The sequence below is a fragment of the Panulirus ornatus genome, chromosome 66 (genome assembly GCF_036320965.1).
Source record: "Panulirus ornatus isolate Po-2019 chromosome 66, ASM3632096v1, whole genome shotgun sequence".
Taxonomy (NCBI): Eukaryota; Metazoa; Arthropoda; class Malacostraca; order Decapoda; family Palinuridae; genus Panulirus; species Panulirus ornatus.
In genome coordinates this window covers 5,202,706-5,225,081 of record NC_092289.1, presented here as the reverse complement: position 1 = coordinate 5,225,081, position 22,376 = coordinate 5,202,706, and positions in this window count along the sequence as shown.

Genomic DNA, 22,376 nt, shown 5'->3' with positions numbered 1-22,376 from the left:
CAAGTGCACTTCGTCTCTTCGTTGTATATCAACTGACTGTTATATTTCTCTCTTGTGTCTCCCCTGATGATGTGATTATTACACGAAAGTGCACTTGGGAACTTATCGTATTTCATTTTCCCCGTGGACTCATACGAATATCTTGATCACGCGCAAAATTGTGATCCTTTCCAATATATATATATATATATATATATATATATATATATATATATATATATATATATATATATATATTTTCATACTATTCGCCATTTCCCGCGATAGCGAGGTAGCGTTAAAAACAGAGGGCTGGGCCTTTGAGGGAATATTCTCACCTGGCCCCCTTCTCTGTTCCTTCTTTTGGAAAATTAAAAAAAAAAAAAAAAAAAAAACGAGAGAGGAGGATTTCCAGCCCCCCCGCTCCCTTCCCTTTTAGTCGCCTTCTACGACACGCAGGGAATACGTGGGAAGTATTCTTTCTCCCCTATCCCCAGGGATAATATATATATATATGTATATATATATATATATATATATATATATATATATATATATATATATATATATATAAGACACTGTTAGCTCTGCAGTGGCGTCGCCCAAGGCGTTGTTACTGCTCCATCTCAGCTCCGTCTCACCCTGCACGACCTGTATGCACACACGACCACCCCCCCTCCCTCCCATCTCACATCTCCACACACACCACCTCCTGGCGCTACGATACGTAGCAGCGTCAGTCATACAGCAGGGCATTACGTGGTTGGACCATTGCTGCTTTGCTCCACTGTGTCCGCATCTCCACACACACACACACACACACACACACACACACACACACACACACACACACACACATGCCAATAAACCGAGATAGATAGATAGATAGAGAGAGAGAGAGAGAGAGAGAGAGAGAGAGAGAGAGAGAGAGAGAGAGAGAGAGAGAGAGGCCTCACACGTGTGAACGTACTGACCCAGCGTGCGTTTTTTGTTGTTGACCCGGGGGGAACTTATTAAGATCCAAATCTAATGATCGACTTATGGAAGATCGCCTCTGTGTACTTTACGCGCTAGACATTATGTTGTTAGGTTGAGCAGGGGGTGATTATGGGAGGTTAGAGGTTGAGGAGGGGGTGATTGTAGAGGTAAGAGGTTGAGGAGGGGGTGATTGTAGAGGTAAGAGGTTGAGGAGGGGGTGATTATGGGAGGTTAGAGGTTGAGGAGGGGGTGATTGTAGAGGTAAGAGGTTGAGGAGGGGGTGATTGTAGAGGTAAGAGGTTGAGCAGGGGGTGAGTGTAGGAGGTAAGAGGTTGAGCAGGGGGTGATTATGGGAGGTAAGAGGTTGAGGAGGGGGTGATTGTAGAGGTAAGAGGTTGAGCAGGGGGTGAGTGTAGGAGGTAAGAGGTTGAGCAGGGGGTGAGTATAGGTCAGTGGTTGAATAAGTGCACGACGTTACGACCCTTGACCACGACGGCACGACCCTTGACCACGACGGCACGACCCTTGAGCACGACGGTACGACCCTTGACCACGAGGGTAGGACCCTTGACCACGACGGTACGACCCTTGACCACGACGGTAGGACCCTTGACCACGACGGTAGGACCCTTGACCACGACGGTACGACCCTTGACCACGACGGTAGGACCCTTGACCACGACGGCACGACCCTTGAGCACGACGGTACGACCCTTGAGTACGACGGTACGACCCTTGACCACGACGGTACGACCCTTGACCACGACGGTAGGGCCCTTGACCACGACGGCACGACCCTTGACCACGACGGTACGACCCTTGAGCACGACAGTACGACCCTTGAGCACGACGGTACGACCATTCAGCACGACGGTACGGTGGCACGAACCGGCCGTTCATACTGGAGGTTCGCCATAGCCCAGACTCATTCCACGGTTTCGAGCTGGAACGGAACGAGGCTGCTGGACCACTGGAACGGAACGAGACAGCTGGACCGCTGGAGCGGAACGAGACTGCTGGACCACTGGAACGGAACGAGACTGCTGGACCACTGGAACGGAACGAGACAGCTGGACCGCTGGAGCGGAACGAGACTGCTGGACCACTGGAACGGAACGAGACTGCTGGACCACTGGAACGGAACGAGACTGCTGGACCGCTGGAGCGGAACGAGACTGCTGGACCACTGGAACGGAACGAGACTGCTGGACCACTGGAACGGAACGAGACTGCTGGACCGCTGGAACGGAGCGGGACAGCTGGACCACTGGAACGGAACGGGAGTGGTGGACCACTGGAACGGAACGGGACAGCTGGACCACTGGAACGGAACGAGGCTGCTGGACCACTGGAACGGAACGAGACTGCTGGACCGCTGGAACGGAACGGGACTGGTGGACCACTGGAACGGAACGAGGCTGCAAATTGTGTGTCAGGAGAGACGGTTGTATTATTTGGTGTATAAGCGATTGTCGCACGTTCTGAACACGTCATCGCCTCTGCTCATCGGAATACAAAGGGAGGGAAAAGAAGATTGTGGGAGGGGAAACTTGTGTTTTGTGCTCGTATTCAGGTTTTGAGCGTCACATATTGAGAGCCAAGTCATGGTGGCTTCTTATTGTGTGCAACAAAATGTATCGCTGTGAAATGAATATATATATATATATATATATATATATATATATATATATATATATATATATATATATATATATATATATATATATCTTTTCTTTCAGACTATTCGCCATTTCCCGCATTAGCGAGGTAGCGTTAAGAACAGAGGACTGGGCCTTTGAGGGAATACCCTCACCTGGCCCAATTCTCTGTTCCTTCTTTTGGAAAATTAAAAAAAAACGAGAGGGGAGGATTTCCAGCCCCCCGCTCCCTCCCCTTTTAGTCGCCTTCTACGACACGCAGGGAATACGTGGGAAGTATTCTTTCTCCCCTAACCCCAGGGATATATATATATATATATATATATATATATATATATATATATATATATATATATATATATATATTCCTATGAGTCCACGGGGAAAATGAAATACGATAAGTTCCCAAGTGCACTTTCGTGTGATAATCACATCATCATCATCATCAGGGGAGACACAAGAAAGATTTTGAAGTAGATTGTAGGGCTTTGTGGTGGAGCTTGTGGGAGATTGGACAATGATATGCATCACCTGTAGACTGGCAGTCCTGCCTCACACACACACACACACACACACACACACACACACACACACACACACGGTCCTCCGTGGTGCAATGCTTAGCATTACTATGAGAAAGCACGTGCCAGCCATAGGTCGAGCCTGCATGGGTTCGAATTCTGGACATGGCAGTCGGCCCACACACAGCCCAGGTGTTCATCCCCCCTTTTGATGATGGTCGACAAATGGGTACTTGGCTTAGGCTAGGGTGTGTGTGTGTGTGTGTGTGTGTGTGTGTCTGTGCATGTATACATACACGAGAATAAAGACATGATACACGTATGTTACGGGTTGGCATCCTTCAAGGGTTGTTCGGTAAAATGGGCACTTGAAATGGACCTGAATAGGGCCTCAGTTGCCAGGCGACATAAAAAAAAAAAAAAAAGAAATGGTCACCGTAATTAATGAGGAAGAAGTGATAGAGAAGGTCCAGAGGAGGAGGAGAGAAGTGGTCCCGGAATTACAGAAGAGATGAGGTACAAGAAAAGGTCAAAGACCCCTTTCTTTTCTTTTTCCTTTCTTCGTCATGAAGGAATTAAGTATTAGAACCAGCTGGAGAACTTAGAGAGAGAGAGAGAGAGAGAGAGAGAGAGAGAGAGAGAGAGAGAGAGAGAGAGAGAGAGAGAGAGAGAGAAAACTGTTCTTTAAAACATGCAGGTGTGGAACAGCCAGAGGATATGACATAGAGTGAACGAGCCTGGCATGTAAATAAGTACTTCTGTATGACGAGTGGTACATAAATGGAATGATCTCTGATATATGATGAATGTGGACAACATAAATAAACAGAAGTTTGAAATGTTGTATTGATATATGGGGACCCACGAGTGTACAACTCCTTCCCCGTACAAGACAGCTGGATAATTATCAATGGGTCATTATCATTCAGTAATTATCGATGGGTAATTAATCACACGGAGTAACAGATGGTCCCCGGAAACCGTCCAGACTTCCACTTCAGGCTCCGTTCCCACATGTACTGAAACACAGCGATGTCCCTCAATGTTCTCTCCTGTCTCCTACACTTTTTATTCCTTCTATTTTTTTTTCAACGATTTCTCCTCCTCAAATAATAAAATGCAAACTTGTGCTGACGATTCAACACTGCATTCATCCACATCCTTCAGTTCTGCTCCTTCTTCTCTCACTCGATTAGCATCTCATCTTAACACAGCTTCCTCATTAAACCCAAATCTTGGACAGGATGTCTCAGTTCGGTAGAAAAAAAATCAAGTTAATTTAAATGCTCCAAGACCCACTCCCGACCCATCTCTCTATCGAAAATTCCTCCCAACTTCTGTAATTTCTCCTCTTGACTCATTGAACACACTGGATGGGTATTGCTGTAACATCCACACTTATCTCGGGAACCCCACATCACGGAAATAGCTAAGTCTGCCTTGAAACTGGATGTCCTGTTTAGATGTCGAAACTTCTTTTCTTCTGGACAGTTGTTCCGTGTATACAAGGGACTGATTCGTCCAAGTTATGGAGTAATGCTCTCACATCTGGGGTGGTTCTAGCATTGCAACTTTACGTCGAAAGCGGTCCGACTTGTTAACTCTCCCAGGCTAACTTGCAAACTTGACCCCCTTGCTCTACGCCGCAATGTTGGTTCACTTTCCCTCTTCTATAGGTAACTACATTGTTTTTGCACCCGAGTTCTTGCTGCCTGTGTGCTCCCCACCACCAGCTAGACCACGCAATACTCTGCAAGCTGCTGCGTCACATGATTATTGTGTGGCCATCGGCAACTCAAGGGTGGGCCGTTTTGATACCTACTTCTTTCCCTTCACGTCGAAGTTTTAGAACTCTACCATCCCATGTCTTTCCAAATACCTATGACCTGGCACATTATAAAAGACAGGGTTTTTCCACTTCCTCCAAAATTGGTAAATACTTTTCCTTGTCTTATCTCTTTCCCTTTCATCAACCACTTCATATTTCAGTTAAGACCCGACGTTGATGTGGACTTTGGTCCGTGACTGAAGCCTGCAATGTAATGTATATATATATATATATATATATATATATATATATATATATATATATATATATATATATATATATATATGTGTGTGTGTATGTGGGTGTGTGTGTGAAATAAGCGCTCGGGTAGCGAGCGTACATAGAATGCAAGTAAAAGCACGAGGAGAAGGGAAAAATACAGTGTTGAGCGTGTTTATATATTGCATGGTCGAGAGTGAGGAAGAGATAGAGAGAAGCGGTGTATATCATACCCCTCACCGAGGCTGGGTGAGGCAGGAACATGAATGAGGAGATGAGTGAATAAGAGGCACATTGGTCGCCTTCGACGAACCCCACCTCTCGCAAGATAACAAGATCTCTGACCCTCTCTTCTGGGAAGCCGATTTTCAGTCGTTCTCTCACTTATATAGAGTTGAATTGCTTATGTAAATCAAGGTTTTGATTCGTATCGATGTCTCTACTATGTTTGGTAAGAGAGTGTTCAATGCGCTGTTTCCCTGAGGTATTGAGTTATCGCGTGTGACAGCTCTAACATTCGCCCCAGTCCATTTCGTGATGAACGTCTGCCATTAAGGTGAACAAAATATCGGATTTTATTACAGCGTTTGTTTACCTTAGAGATTGTGATCTGACAGCGTAATGTACGGGATCGCTTGACCACTTCGTATTTTCTGTTTCCTTGTGGTTTAATCTGTGTGTGTATATATATATGCAGAGAGATAGAGTGTAAGAAATTCAATTCGAAATGGATGTGGGTAAAACTGAAAGTGGATGGAGAGAGATGGGTGATTATTGGTGCCTATGCACCCGGTCATGAGAAAGAAAGATCATGAGAGGCAAGTGTTTAGGGAGCAGCTGAGTGAGTGTGTGAGCAGCCTTGGTGCACGAGACCAGGTATTAGAGTTGGGTGATTTAAATGCGGAGGTAAGTAATGTGGCAGTTGAGGGTATAAATGAAAATGAAGAGCTTGTGGAGTTATGGTGGTGGAAAAAGACTGGTGAGTAGGAGAGATGGTCAGAGGACATTATTGGATTACGTGTTAATTGATAGGCGTGTAAAAGAGAGACTTTTGGATGTTAATGTGCTGAGAGGAGCAGCTGGAGGGATGTCTGATCATTATCTTGTGGAGGCGAAGGTGAAGATTTGTACAGGTTTTCGGAAGATAGGAGACAACGTCTGGGAGAAGGGATTGGTGAAAGTAAATGAGCTTGGAAAGGAGACTTTTGTGAAGAAATACCAGGAGAGATTGAGTGTAGAATGGTAGAAGATGAGAGCAAATGACGTGAGGGAAGTGGATGAGGAATGGGATGTATTTAGGGAAGCAGTGATGAAAAGTGCGAGAGGTGCATGTAGCATGAGAAAGGTGGGAGGTGGGCAGATTAGAAATGGTAGTGAGTGGTGGGATGAAGTAAAGTTGCTAGTGAAAAAGAAAAGAGAGGCGTTTGGACGATACTTACAAGGAAGAACTGCAAATGATTAAGAGATGTTTAAGAGAAAGCGGGAGGAGGTCAAGAAGAAGGTACAAGGGTTGAAAAATAGGGCAAATGCTGTTTCCCGCATTAGCGAGGTAGCGCCAGGACACAGACGAAGAAAAAGGCCACTTTCGTTCACATTCAGTCTCTAGCTGTCATGTGTAATGCACCGAAACCACAGCTCCCTTTCCACATCCAGGCCCCACAGACCTTTCCATGATTTACCCCAGACGCTTCACATGCCCTGGTTTAGTATATATATATATATATATATATATATATATATATATATATATATATATAGAGAGAGAGAGAGAGAGAGAGAGAGAGAGAGAGAGAGAGAGGCTTCCCTCAGTGCGTGAGTGCTGGGAGAGTGACGTCAGAGCTGAGGCAAGAGCGTGGTGGGCCAGTGGGTCCTGGCTGGTGGTGGGGCCAGCTGTGTGTGGTGGGCCAGTGGGTCCTTGCTGGTGGTGGGGCCAGCTGTGTGTGGTGGGCCAGTGGGTCCTGGCTGGTGGTGGTGGGGCCAGCGGTGTGTGGTGGGTCTTGGCTGGTGGTGGGGCCAGCTGTGTGTGGTGGGCCAGTGGGTCCTTGCTGGTGGTGGGGCCAGCTGTGTGTGGTGGGCCAGTGGGTCCTTGCTGGTGATGGTGGGGCCAGCTGTGTGTGGTGGGCCAGTGGGTCCTTGCTGGTGGTGGGGCCAGCTGTGTATGGTGGGCCAGTGGGTCCTGGCTGGTGGTGGTGGGGCCAGCGGTGTGTGGTGGGTCTTGGCTGGTGGTGGGGCCAGCTGTGTGTGGTGGGCCAGTGGGTCCTTGCTGGTGGTGGGGCCAGCTGTGTGTGGTGGGCCAGTGGGTCCTTGCTGGTGATGGTGGGGCCAGCTGTGTGTGGTGGGCCAGTGGGTCCTTGCTGGTGGTGGGGCCAGCTGTGTATGGTGGGCCAGTGGGTCCTTGCTGGTGGTGGTGGGGCCAGCTGTGTGTGGTGGGCCAGTGGGTCCTTGCTGGTGGTGGTGGGGCCAGCCGTGTGTGGTGGGCCAGTGGGTCCTTGCTGGTGGTGGGGCCAGCTGTGTGTGGTGGGCCAGTGGGTCCTGGCTGGTGGTGGTGGGGCCAGCGGTGTGTGTGTGTGTGTGTGCGTGGGTGTCGAGGGCCTGGTGAAGGTTGTGGTTACCTCCTGTGCTCTCTCTTTCTCTCCGCCGCCCCCCTCCCCCATCTCCCCCTCCCCTCCCCCCTTCCCCCTCCTTTTGCTGGTTTAGCAACACAGTGGTCTTCCCCCCTCCTCCCCCCCTCCTCCCCTCCCACACCTCACCTCCCCGACCCGACCCGACCCGACCCGACCCGACCCGACCCCCTGGCGTCGACGGCCCAGCCCAAGATGGCTTTCCCCTGTGAATCATGTCATCGTCAAACGTTCCTTTGAAGGTGGAACGTTTGTTTTCCTTCCTTCCTTCCTTCCTTCCTCCCTCCCTCCCTCCCTCCCTCCCCCTCCCTCCCTCCCTCCCTCCTCCTCCTCCTCCTCCTCCTCCTCCTCCTCCTCCTCCTCGCTCACTAGCACATGGCCGAGCCACCTGTGTCGTGTGGCGGAGGTGAGGAGACGTGTGTGTGTGTGTGTGTGTGTGTGTGTGCGTGTGTGTGTGTGTGTGTGTGTGTGTGTGTGTGTGTGTGTGTGTAGGGCGCCCCGACACTCGCTGTGAAAGAGACGTGGACCCAGACTGGGCCCCTGTGGTACGCCAGCAGATATTCTCAAAGAGTTCCCACTCTTCTCTTCCCTCTCGGTTCTAAATCGAGTCGTTTTGCCTCTCTTGCTTAACCCCCCCCCCCGGGCTGCTGCAGATTTCGTTGCCAGTGCCGCCATGCGTTGTACCCGCTGATCGGAGCGCAGTTTGTTTTTGTTTTTCTGTGTTTTTTTTTTTGCGACGTTGGAGTAGAAGACACCAAGTGATTGTGTGTCACGGGTTGTTATGTATTTAGATGATTCGGTTCATGGTTTGATGGGACGTTTATCTGTGGTAGGCAAGTCGGCCCATGAATTTCCTTGGCATTCTAAGAAGTTTTATAATTTTTTTTTTTTTTTTTTTTTGCGAGGCGCTGCAGAGTGGTGGAGGGTAAGGTAGCGACCTTGGGGAATCCGAGGTGGGGGGGTAATATGCCGTCGCGTTAACATTTTGCTACGAGTGTCCAGTTATAAGGCACTTTCCCCCTTGGAGGGGTCATAATAATTCGTTATCTGTTTCATAACCGAAGGTGATGGGGGGGCTGTGTGTGTGTGTGTGTGTGTGTGTGTGTGTGTTTGCGCTCGCGAGATGATGTACACTGTGGCCCGCCTGACACCAGTTGTCTGTACTTGCATGACACACTGGTCCAAGCTCGGGCACACGAGTGGAGCGCATGGCGAGACGTTGAACCCCTGGCTACGTACAGTACTTGGGGGGGGGCGGCCTCTGGTGTACTGGGGTAAGATGAGACGAGACGTTGAACCCCTGGCTACGTACAGTACTTGGGGGGGTGGCCTCTGGTGTACTGGGGTAAGATGAGACGAGACGTTGAACCCCTGGCTACGTACAGTGCTGGGGGGGGCCTCTGGTGTACTGGGGTAAGATGAGACGTTGAACCCCTGGCTACGTACAGTACTTGGGGGGGGGGCCTCTGGTGTACTGGGGTAAGATGAGACGAGACGTTGAACCCCTGGCTACGTACAGTACTTGGGGGGGTGGCCTCTGGTGTACTGGGGTAAGATGAGACGAGACGTTGAACCCCTGGCTACGTACAGTGCTGGGGGGCGGGGCCTCTGGTGTACTGGGGTAAGATGAGACGAGACGTTGAACCCCTGGCTACGTACAGTGCTGGGGGGCGGGGCCTCTGGTGTACTGGGGTAAGATGAGACGAGACGTTGAACCCCTGGCTACGTACAGTGCTGGGGGGGGCCTCTGGGGTACTGGGGTAAGATGAGACGAGACGTTGAACCCCTGGCTACGTACAGTGCTGGGGGGGGGGCCTCTGGTGTACTGGGGTAAGATGAGACGAGACGTTGAACCCCTGGCTACGTACAGTGCTGGGGAGGGTGGCCTCTGGTGTACTGGGGTAAGATGAGACGAGACGTTGAACCCCTGGCTACGTACAGTACTGGGGGGCGGGGCCTCTGGGGTACTGGGGTAAGATGAGGTTGTCATTGGCCCTCATGAATGAGGGGGTTTTGTTCGGTGTGCCGCCTGTTGTTGCCCTCCTCCGCGTACGTCATATTTTGTGAGGTCCGTTACGTTATGATGTTCTCTGTGTTGTAATTATGATTGTATTTATGCTGTATGGTCTTCGTTATGTTTATACTGTATGGTCTTCGTTATAGTTATACTGTATGGTCTTCGTTATATTTATACCGTATGGTCTTCGTTGCGTTTATACTGTATGGTCTTCGTAAACTCCTGCTGGAATCAGTCAGTCATGTCGTGTGTGGGAGGATATGGCATAGACGGGTCGGTCTCTCTCTCTCTCTCTCTCTCTCTCTCTCTCTCTCTCTCTCTCTCTCTCTCTCTCTCTCTCTCTCTCTCTCTCTCGACCGTCACTACATTATCGTGGTATATTACAGGTTTACGTTCACCGTAACCGTTGTGCCCCACATCCGGGACTGTTACCCGCACCGTCCCACAACTGTACACGTTCAGGGCCTCACTCCTGCAGGAGTGTAGGGAGCCTCACTCCTGCAGGAGTGTAGGGAGCCTCACTCCTGCAGGTGTGCAGGGCCTCACTCCTGCAGGAGTGTAGGGAGCCCGGCTCCTGCAGGAGTGTAGGGAGCCTGGCTCCTGCAGGAGTGTAGGGAGCCTCACTCCTGCAGGAGTGTAGGAAGCCTGGCTCCTGCAGGACACGAGCCGAGGCTGCCGTCTATCTGTCCAGCCAGGACTGCCCCACCTCCTCCTCCTCCTCCACCACCACCTCCTCCTCCTCCTCCTCCTCCTCCTCCTCCTCCTCCACCTCCCCCTCCTCCCCTCCTCCTCCTCTTCCTCCGCCTCCTCCTCCTCCTCCTGCTCGTGACCCCCTCGAGCCAGCGCGTGCCACGAGCCGCCGCTCAGGACCCACAGCCAGGACGTGGCTGCAAATGAGATGTTGTTAGGCTGCGCGGGGCTGATGATGAGGAGGAGTGTGAAAGTTGGGCGAAGGGCCTTCTTCCGACACGCTTGGGAAGAGGGAGGGAGGGAGAGGGAAGTGGGGGGAGTTCGCTGAGCTGTGGGAGGGGGAAGGTGTTGGGCGGGAGGGGAATGGGGGGAGGTCTCTTCCCCACCCCACCTTCCCCCCCTTCCAGCCATCGCAGCTCAGCAGGAAATTAGCACACTTGACTCCCGCCTGTCGCAAGTGGAGGCGCTGAACACGACGGAGGAGGTGATGGTGGAGTGAGGCGTTGGGTCGCAGCTCCTCACGCTGTGTGTGTGTGTGTGTGTGTGTGTGTCGGGCTTATGACGTCGATTTTCTTCCTTTTTCTCTCCTCTTTGGCAGGACTGGTTAAATGAGGCTTAAGGAGTCGTCAACTCCTTAAATAATGGAGAAGGATTTAAGGTTTTTTAATTTTTTGACGAAGTCCTTGGATGTCTTCGTTGAACAGTACACTCACGATTCGTTGATCGAGGCGTTGTTTAAACGTTGTATAGTTTATCCTCCCAGATGACCAGGTCTAGGTAGGATGGTCATGTCGACCATATCGCCTTCATCCCGCGAGCCACACCAGGGTCGACCAGAACCCGCAAAAACCGTGGGCCAGTTGGCGCACCTGGTCGAGTGCCGTCATGGAACGTGTTGCCTGGTCGGGCGGCCGCCATACACACACACACACACACACACACACACACACACACACACACACACACACACACACCCAGCAGGTTCTTGTGGCATATGAAAACCCAGCTCTAGCTGGACCCTATCCAGTCCTCCTGCAGCAGACGAGCTCACGTCCTCGATCCTTCTTTCCCCCCCCTCCTGAGGGGCGGCGCCCCAGGGAACCACGCGCCGTGTACATAACCCGGGGTCTTGTATGGCTGCAGGCGGGCGGGCGGGCGGGAGGAGGGAGAGGGCGCGCCCGTAGCACACCGTCTTATGTATTTGATGGGGTGAGCCGTTCTTGAAGACCTTGGGGGGGGGGGGGGGGGGGAAGACTTCCATCATAAGGCCAGCGAAGACCATACGTTGTCGTAAACCAGGGGATGAGCCATCGACGTCACCTAGCGAGGGAACACGTAGCGACGGGCGACGGAGGGAGAGAGAGAGAGGGAAGGTACGTCTGTCGATGGCGGTGGGTTGAAGTGAGTAGGTCTTGCGCTGTGAGGCGTCGGGGATGGAACCATTACCCCCTCCTCACTCGGCCACCCAGCCTGGGCGGGTCCGACACCCAGGCTGGGTGGCTCTGGACACCATCTTGTTGGTCGACGGGACGTTCGTGGCCAAGACGAGACGTAAGTGGCCAAGGCGAGACGTTAGTGGCCAACACGAGACGTTAGTGGCCAAGATAGACGAGACGTTCGTGGCCAAGATGAGACGTAAGTGGCCAGGCGATACGTTAGTGGCCAAGACAGACGAGACGTTCGTGGCCAAGGCGAGACGTAAGTGGCCAAGATAGACGAGACGTTAGTGGCCAAGACGAAGCGTCGCGCCCCGAACGCATGGCGGAGGACGAGAGGCGACCATCTTGCTTGCTCAGGGTGTCGCACACAACACACACACACACACACACACACACACACACACACGTACGCGTCTCCGCCAGCATCGCTGGCCTCACGCTGGCCCGCTATGGCGACTGTCGGCCAATATAGGGGGCGGCGGGGGGCGCCCCACGTCTTGTGTGTCCATATCGTTACCATATTGGCTCACAGCCTTCTCGCCACACACCCAGGGAGCTCTCTCTCTCTCTCTCTCTCTCTCTCTCTCTCTCTCTCTCTCTCTCTCTCTCTCTCTCTCTCTCTCTCTCTCTCTCTGTGGGGGTATCGGCTGAACTTCCATCAGTGATCCCCTCAGTGTGACATCTGAACTTCTCGCGGCACCGCTGGACTGTGTCGCCAGCGTACACCAACACCACTACCCAGGGGGGAAAAAGTGGCAGGTGTGTGAACTGGACATGTTTCCCACTCTACACACACACACACACACACACACACACACACACACACACACACACACACACACACACACGGCCACCACCACCACCACCAGCTGTGGCAGGAGGGCCACCAACACCACCACCAGCTGTGGCAGGAGGGCCACTACCAGCTGAGAGGCAGGAGGAGCAGCAGGGATCTGTGAGTGAGAGGCAGGGGTCGCCAGCTGGTTCAGCGTATCGTAGGAGACCTCACGAACAAGTTCGTGAGGTCTCGCGCGAGGTGACGTCACCATATTCGTGAGGTCTCGCGCGTGGTGACGTCACCAAGTTCGTGTTGGTCTCGCGCTACGTAACGTCGCCAAGTTCGTGAGGTCTCGCGCGAGGTGACGTGACCAAGTTCGTGTTGGTCTCGCGTTACGTAACGTTACCAGGTTCGTGAGGTCTCGCGTTACGTAACATCACCATATTCGTGAGGTCTCGCGTTACGTAACGTCGCCAAGTTCGTGAGGTCTCGCGGAGGTGACGTCGCCAAGTTCGTGAGGTCTCGCGCGTGGTGACGTCACCCCGTTCGTGAGGTGACGTGGCCGGGTAAGGGCCGAAACCCGACCGTCAGCTAACATTTAGCTTGTGAGAAAGTTAGGTGTGTGTGTGTGAGCAGTCTCAGTAATGCTATAGTTCACCATTCTCTCTCTCTCTCTCTCTCTCTCTCTCTCTCTCTCTCTCTCTCTCTCTCTCTCTCTCTCTCTCTCTCTCTCTCTCCTCTGCTTGTATGAATGTATGTTTCGTCTGTGTGTGTGTGTGTGTGTGTGTGTGTGTGTGTGTGTGTAGCTTCTGTACGTCTTTGTCGTGTTCCTGTGTGTGTGTGTGTGTGTGTGTGTGTGTAGCTTCTGTACGTCTTTGTCGTGTTCCTGTGTGTGTGTGTGTGTGTGTGTGTGTGTGTGTGTGTGTAGCTTCTGTACGTCTTTGTCGTGTTCCTCTGTGTGTGTGTGTGTGTGTGTGTCACTTTCTAGATAGGTCGTATTCTAGATGGTACACTGTACTATATTGTTACTTTCGTCCTGCAGTTGGGTAGCACTATATGTACCCCCGTGGTTCACTCCCTCAGTGGGACGGGACGACCTCTCGCTGGCTCAGGTCGAAGGTCAGGTCGTCATACCCAAGGGTCGTACCTCCGTGGTCAAGGGTCGTACTATCGTCCAGCTTACAGTGCTCAAGGGTCGTACTACCGTCCAGCTTAAGGCTCGTTCAATTGTGCTCAAGGGCCGACCCTCTGTTCTGTGGGAGTTCAACTTTCTAGATGTGTGTGTGTGTGTGTGTGTGTGTGTGTGTGTGTGTGTGTGTGTGTGTGTGGCTATTGTACTGGCCTAGATAATAGTGTCATGTGTCGTTAACTAGACAAAGGTCTCAACTACATCACGGCTTGGTGGCAGCCCGGCCATCATAACTGGCGGGTGAAAACCTGGGAAGAATGAACACACGTTTCTAGTTACTGCCCCGCCCCTCGACGTGGTGTCAGGCCGAGAGACAGGATTGCCTGGCGTGCATTCCTTCGTCAGGAGAACCCTGTAGGAGTGTCAGGTATCTGTAGGCCCCCTGTACGTGGTGTGAGGCAAAGAGACATTGCCTGGCGTGCATTCCTTCGTCAGGAGTTCTCTGTAGGAGTGTCAGGTATCTGTAGGACCCCTGTACGTGGTGTGAGGCCGAGACAGATTGCCTGGGACGCATTCCATCGTCAGGAGTATCCTGTAGGAGTGTCAGGTATCTGTAGGACCCCTGTACGTGGTGTGAGGCCGAGGCAGATTGCCTGGGACGCATTCCTCCGTCAGGAGTTCTCTGTAGTAGTTTTATACTACTGTAGGACCCCTGTACGTGGTGTCAGTCAGACAGGCAGACAGTGTAGGTGCACTTTACCTTCGTCAGGAGACACTGATGATAGTTTCAGGTGATCTGCAAGGGCCTCTTGCCCTCCAAGAAGCGCCCTGGTAGGGTCCCCATCTCTTCGTCAGGAGTTCCCAGTGGTAGGTTCAGGCGTCTGCAGGACGATCATCGCCAGGAAGACCGACCTCCCTGGCGGTGGCGTCCCACAAGACGGGACGAACTTCCTGCTTCGCCCAGTGCTTCCGGAGGCGTCCGAGGACGCGGGGGTCATAGCATCATGTTGCAGGTGTGGGTGCAGGAGAACCAGGGCCCCCAAGGAGAGGAGAGGAGAGGGGGGCGCCACGAGAACGTGATTGTTGCAACATTTTGGGCGAGCCAAGGCCGCCGAGGGGCTGCTCCATTAGCTCATGCTGGCAGCGAAAGAATTTGGCCAGGGAGAGTGGTGAGTGTGGGCGGGCGGCGGTGAGAGTGAGGGAGAGAGAGAGAGAGAGAGAGAGAGAGAGGCTTGACCTCTCTCCTCCACCCTCCAGCAACACCTGCTCTACCACTTACACACACCTGCACACACCTGCACACACACCTGCACACCAACAGGTGTGCCACTGCTCAGACCGTCTCAGCCGACCATACTGAGGAACGCTACGCGTAAGGAACACTGGAACCATGCTAAGGAACGCTGGAACCTTGCTAAGGAACACTGGAACCTTGCTAAGGAACACTGGAACCTTGCTAAGGGACACTGGAACCTTGCTAAGGGACGCTGGAACCGTGCTAAGGGACGCTGGAACCTTGCTAAGGGACGCTGGAACCTTGCTAAGGAACGCTGGAACCTTGCTAAGGGACGCTGGAACCTTGCTAAGGGACGCTGGAACCTTGCTAAGGAACACTGGAACCTTGCTAAGGAACACTGGAACCTTGCTAAGGAACACTGGAACCTTGCTAAGGGACGCTGGAACCTTGCTAAGGAACACTGGAACCTTGCTAAGGAACACTGGAACCTTGCTAAGGAACGCTGGAACCTTGCTAAGGAACACTGGAACCTTGCTAAGGAACACTGGAACCTTGCTAAGGAACGCTGGAACCTTGCTAAGGAACACTGGAACCTTGCTAAGGAACGCTGGAACCTTGCTAAGGAACACTGGAACCTTGCTAAGGAACGCTGGAACCTTGCTAAGGAACGCTGGAACCTTGCTAAGGGACGCTGGAACCTTGCTAAGGAACGCTGGAACCTTGCTAAGGAACACTGGAACCTTGCTAAGGAACGCTGGAACCTTGCTAAGGAACACTGGAACCTTGCTAAGGAACGCTGGAACCTTGCTAAGGAACGCTGGAACCTTGCTAAGGAACGCTGGAACCTTGCTAAGGAACACTGGAACCTTGCTAAGGAACGCTGGAACCTTGCTAAGGAACGCTGGAACCTTGCTAAGGAACACTGGAACCTTGCTAAGGAACGCTGGAACCTTGCTAAGGAACACTGGAACCTTGCTAAGGAACGCTGGAACCTTGCTAAGGAACGCTGGAACCTTGCTAAGGAACACTGGAACCTTGCTAAGGAACGCTGGAACCTTGCTAAGGAACACTGGAACCTTGCTAAGGAACGCTGGAACCTTGCTAAGGAACGCTGGAACCTTGCTAAGGAACACTGGAACCTTGCTAAGGAACGCTGGAACCTTGCTAAGGAACACTGGAACCTTGCTAAGGAACGCTGGAACCTTGCTAAGGAACACTGGAACCTTGCTAAGGAACGCTGGAACCTTGCTAAGGAACACTGGAACCTTGCTAAGGAACGCTGGAACCTTGCTAAGGAACACTGGAACCTTGCTAAGGAACGCTGGAACCTTGCTAAGGAACACTGGAACCTTGCTAAGGAACGCTGGAACCTTGCTAAGGAACACTGGAACCTTGCTAAGGGACGCTGGAACCTTGCTAAGGAACACTGGAACCTTGCTAAGGGACGCTGGAACCTTGCTAAGGAACGCTGGAACCTTGCTAAGGAACGCTGGAACCTTGCTAAGGAACACTGGAACCTTGCTAAGGAACACTGGAACCTTGCTAAGGAACGCTGGAACCTTGCTAAGGAACGCTGGAACCTTGCTAAGGAACACTGGAACCTTGCTAAGGGACGCTGGAACCTTGCTAAGGAACACTGGAACCTTGCTAAGGAACGCTGGAACCTTGCTAAGGAACACTGGAACCTTGCTAAGGAACGCTGGAACCTTGCTAAGGAACACTGGAACCTTGCTAAGGAACGCTGGAACCTTGCTAAGGAACGCTGGAACCTTGCTAAGGAACGCTGGAACCTTGCTAAGGAACGCTGGAACCTTGCTGAGGAGCACGAACCTTACAGAGGAGCGCTAGAACCTTGCCACGGAACGCTGGAACAGTAATAAGGAATGCTGTATCCTTACTAAGGAACGTTGAAACCTTGCTAAGGAACGCTGGAACTTTATTAAGAAGCGTTTGAACCTTACCAAGGAACACTGGAACCTTGCTCAGCAGCGCCAACCTTTAACTTATAAGTCATGAAATTGTAAAACATTTTGCTATACATTTTGACACTTGTTCGCCGTTTCCCGCGTTACCGACCTTAGCGCCAAGAGCAGAGAAAGAACGCCCTCAGTTGCTCACGGACACTTTCTAGTCGAGGTGTATGATGCACCGAAGCCACAGCTCCCTAGCCACATCCAGGCCCGACAGACCTTTCCATGGTTTACCCAGGACGCTTCACATGTCCTGCTTCAACCCAATTGACAGCGCGTCACCAGTGAAATTACAATGACGGGTCAATGCAGATTATTATTTGTGTACCGAGGGATCGATATGGATTACCGGAGTGCTTATGGATCGGTGCGGATAATCTTGGCTCCTTATGGATCAGTGTGGATTATCTGTTCACTCTATACTGCCAGTATGAGATTCCTTGACTCTATGTATGTATGTGTTGGATGCCATAGTGGTTGACTTTGATTATTAGTTGAGCACATGAACTGCTCCTCTCTTACTTTCCTTCTTCGAGCTTTCATGGCTTTATCTCGAACACTGCGCTCCCAAGAACCCTCTTTAAGTGTATACCCCAGACACCTTCCCCACCCCTCTCCTCCCCCTTAAAGTCTGGGATCAACTGTACTGGAAGTAGTCACTTTTATTTCCCTGTTGCTGGGGGACGTTGGGAACTAGGTTTTGCTTGCCAAAGTTGAGACACCTGCAGACGAGGTATACCGTTGGAAACCGCCACTCAACATACCTCAAGCATTCTTTCGTATTTACAGTTTCTCTCTCTCTCTCTCTCTCTCTCTCTCTCTCTCTCTCTCTCTCTCTCTCTCTCTCTCTCTCTCTCTCTCTCTCTCTCTCGATCTCTTCATGTAGGTGAGGGTTCCTTTTTGCGTGCGGCCAAAAACTTTCCTTGGGTAGTCATGTTTCATGACCTGGTCGTCTGCGTTGGTCAAGGTTTGTGAGTGAATGAACGCTGTAGAAAAAATGAAGTGCCAACTGGTGAGGCCCGACGCCCCGTCTTCACTGAGAAGCGTTGAAAAATTTTTGCCTCGTTAATATTCCCTCTCCAATTGTGCTCACTGTCGCCTGGTTGGCTGAGTATGGGGCTGGGGCATTAGGAGGAGGAGGGGTCGGTCATCAACTGCCCGGGCTCATTCAGGTCGTCCACGGAAGACTACACGCGCACACACACACACACACACACACACACACACACACACACACACACACACACAGACCATAGCGATCATCGACACCTTCAGGTGATGTGTTATGGAAAATTTAGTGGAGACGAAGTGTACCTTCATGAGTCGTGTGGCTCCAGCGAGATGAGGAAGGGCTTGCGCGCCCCTGAACCCCTTCATCCCAGACTCTCCCGTGCCCTCCGTGCCTCCAGGACTAACGCAGAACATGTTCTTCGGAAGTTATGTGTATATATACATTGTTCTCGGTGATATACCCCAGCAGGAGAGACCCACCGTAGAATAACACAGATTTCCCTCCATCCTGCCGGGGCTCTGGTCAACACGCCAGGTGTTCTCCTTTGCCTCGAGATATTGAAAACGAGAACGTTTCTGGGTGGTGCCACGCCCTCACGCGCGCCCGCGCGAGTATTCCAAGCCCTTCTCTTGTTCGTCCCGCACGCCACGCCCGGCTGCTGACGCTGCACGTGTGGTAGGCAGACCTCAGGCTTTGTTCTGCCCTCAGCCTGCTTTGCTAGATACACACACACACACACACACACACACACACACACACACACACACACACACAATTTTTATATATATCTTTCACACTATTCGCCATTTCCAGCGTTAGCGAGGTAGCGTTAAGAACAGAGGACTGGGCCTCTGAGGGAATATCCTCACCTGGCCCCCTTCTCTGTTCCTTCTTTTGGAAAATTAAAAAAAAAAAAAAAAAACGAGAAGGGAGGATTTCCAGTCCCCCGCTTCCTTCCCTTTTAGTCGCCTTCTACGACACGCAGGGAATACGTGGGAAGTATTCTTTCTCCCCTATCCCCAGGGATAATATATATATATATATATATATATATATATATATATATATATATATATATATATATATATATATATATATATATATATATATCTTAGCTCTCACGCGCGCGCGTGCTCGTCTCCTGGACTAGGCCACTGTAGGCGACCAGTACACGTTTTCTACCTCGCCATTAAAGGTTATTATGTAGTCATGTGTAGTTACGTTCACTTATGGTTTGGTTATCTGTGGCCAGCCTCCCTCAGGAGCAGGGTGCTCAAGAAATACGACGCCGGTACGACCCTTGACCACGACGCCGGTACGACCCTTGACCACGACGACGGTACGACCCTTGACCACGACGACGGTACGACCCTTGACCACGACGACGGTACGACCCTTGACCACGACGCAGGTACGACCCTCAAGCACCCATCTCGGGTCAAGGGTCGTCCCTTCGTCTTCAGAGGGCGTCGGGTGGTCGTACCGTCTCGTTCCACCGCCCATCCGTCGTGATGGAAGGGGTGGTCGTGCAGTCGTTCCGAGAGAATCAAAACGTCGTATGTCCACACATACGTGTGGAACGCAAGGAGGTTGTAACATGGTTATCTCTCTTATCTTCGTTATCAGTGGGAAGGCAAGATGGTGTGCGGCTCATGAGGGGGTGTGGACGAGGGATCTGAGAGGCCATGAAGTTAAATCATTCTCTTACGATGAAACATGTTTTGTTATTATTGATTCTTCCCCACTGCAAATATTATCTTGTTCAACTTAAGGGTCAGTTTAGGTTGGGTTGAATTCGATATATATTCCTATGAGTCCACGGGGAAAATGAAACACGAAAAGTTCCCAAGTGCACTTTCGTGTAATAATCACATCATCAGGGGAGACACAAGAGAGAAATATAACAGTCAGTTGATATACATCGAAGAGACGAAGCTAGGACGCCATTTGGTAAACATGTGTGATATATATATATATATATATATATATATATATATATATATATATATATATATATATATATATATATATATATTTCTTTGTGCTGGGGTTCATTCTGTGCGCTAGCGACTCTCGTCACCAGCGAGCGTTCTCACGAGCAACTGTTGTCACAAGCAGTGTTTCCCACTAGCGACCGCTCTCACTAGCGAGTGTTGCCGCCAACGACCGCTCTCACTAGCGAGTGTTGCCGCCAACGACCGCTCTCACTAGCGAGTGTTGCATCAGCGACCGCTCTCACTAGCGAGTGTTCCCACCAGCGACCGCTCTCACTAGCGAGTGTTGCATCAGCGACCGCTCTCACTAGCGAGTGTTGCATCAGCGACCGCTCTCACTAGCTAGAGTGTTCCCACCAACGACCGCTCTCACTAGCGAGTGTTCCCACCAGCGACCGCTCTCACTAGCGAGCGTTCCCACCAGCGACCGCTCTCACTAGCGAGTGTTCCCACCAGCCACCGCTCCCACTAGCGACTACTGCCACCAGCGACCGCTCCCACCAGCAGGTGTTTGCCTGCAGCTTCAGTTCCCAGCAGCGACGCCGGTTCCCACCCTACCTACCCAGCCCACACACACACACACAGGCAGTGTCCCGAGGGCGTCGGGGTGAGCCATCTGGCTCATGGGTCGTATATCACCTAGCAAGGAAGGTGGTGTAACACCTTGTGGATGCCCGCGCCTTAACTCAGGGTCGCTAAGCTTACAGGTGTTGGGCCCTGGACGACACAGGTGTTGGGCCCTGGAAGACACAGGTATTGGACCCTGGAAGACACAGGTGTTGGGCCCTGGAAGACACAGGTATTGGACCCTGGAAGACTCAGGTGTTGGGCCCTGGACGACACAGGTGTTGGGCCCTGGAAGACACAGGTATTGGACCCTGGAAGACACAGGTGTTGGGCCCTGGAAGACACAGGTGTTGGGCCCTGGAAGACACAGGTGTTGGACCCTGGAAGACACAGATGTTGGGCCCTAGAAGACACAGGTGTTGGGCCCTGGAAGATGCAGGTGTTGGGCCCTGGAAGACACAGGTGTTGGGCCCTGGAAGACACAGGTGTTGGGCCCTGGAAGACACAGGTGTTGGGCCCTGGAAGACACAGGTGTTGGGCCCTGGAAGACACAGGTGTTGGGCCCTGGAAGACACAGGTGTTGGGCCCTGGAAGACACAGGTGTTGGGCCCTGGAAGACACAGGTGTTGGGCCCTGGAAGACACAGGTGTTGGGCCCTGGAAGACACAGGTGTTGGGCCCTGGACGACACAGGTGTTGGGCCCTGGAAGACACAGGTGTTGGGCCCTGGAAGACACAGGTGTTGGGCCCTGGAAGACACAGGTGTTGGGCCCTGGAAGATGCAGGTGTTGGGCCCTGGACGACACAGGTGTTGGGCCCTGGAAGACACAGGTGTTGGGCCCTGGAAGACACAGGTGTTGGGCCCTGGACGACACAGGTGTTGGGCCCTGGACGACACAGGTGTTGAGCCCTGGAAGATGCAGGTGTTGGGCCCTGGAAGACACAGGTGTTGGGCCCTGGAAGACACAGGTGTTGGGCCCTGGAAGACACAGGTGTTGGGCCCTGGAAGACACCGGTGTTGGGCCCTGGAAGACAGGTGTTTACACACAACCCCCAAGCTTTTAAGTAGTTGACCTCACATGACCTAGTTTACTGTACGGTAAACTTGTAAACACTTGCAGGGGTCCTGGGTTATTAATGGCGGTTGTTAGCGGTGTCAGAGGCGTGTCCTGGTCCCCCCATTGACAACACTTCCAACACAAGTCGACTTAGATCATTCAGCATTTCTGAAGAATGTTATTGAGCTGTTTGTGTGTGTGTGTGTCAGGATGCGAAGATGGATGGGGGGTCATCTGGCGTCTCCGTCTTGTGGATATGGACGCGTGATGAGAACCAGCGACATAGACTGAATGAAATGAAACATTAACTGAATGAAATGAAACATTAACTGAATGAAATGAGTATTCGAGGTACGTATTAGTAACGTTATCAGATGTTACCAACAACGTAGAATTTGAGTAGACATGTGAAGTGTAAATATTGTGAGATGATGAGGAACAGAGATGGGGGCCAGGTGAGGATATTCCCTCAAAGGCCCAGTCCTCTGTTCTTAACGCTACCTCGCTAACGCGGGAAATGGCGAATAGTATGAAAGAAAAGAAGATATATATATATATATATATATATATATATATATATATATATATATATATATATATATATATATATACTGGAAACGAAAGTTAGCGAGAGAGAAAAGAAAGACGCTTGCATTATTACTTAAATGACAGTAGATTGTAA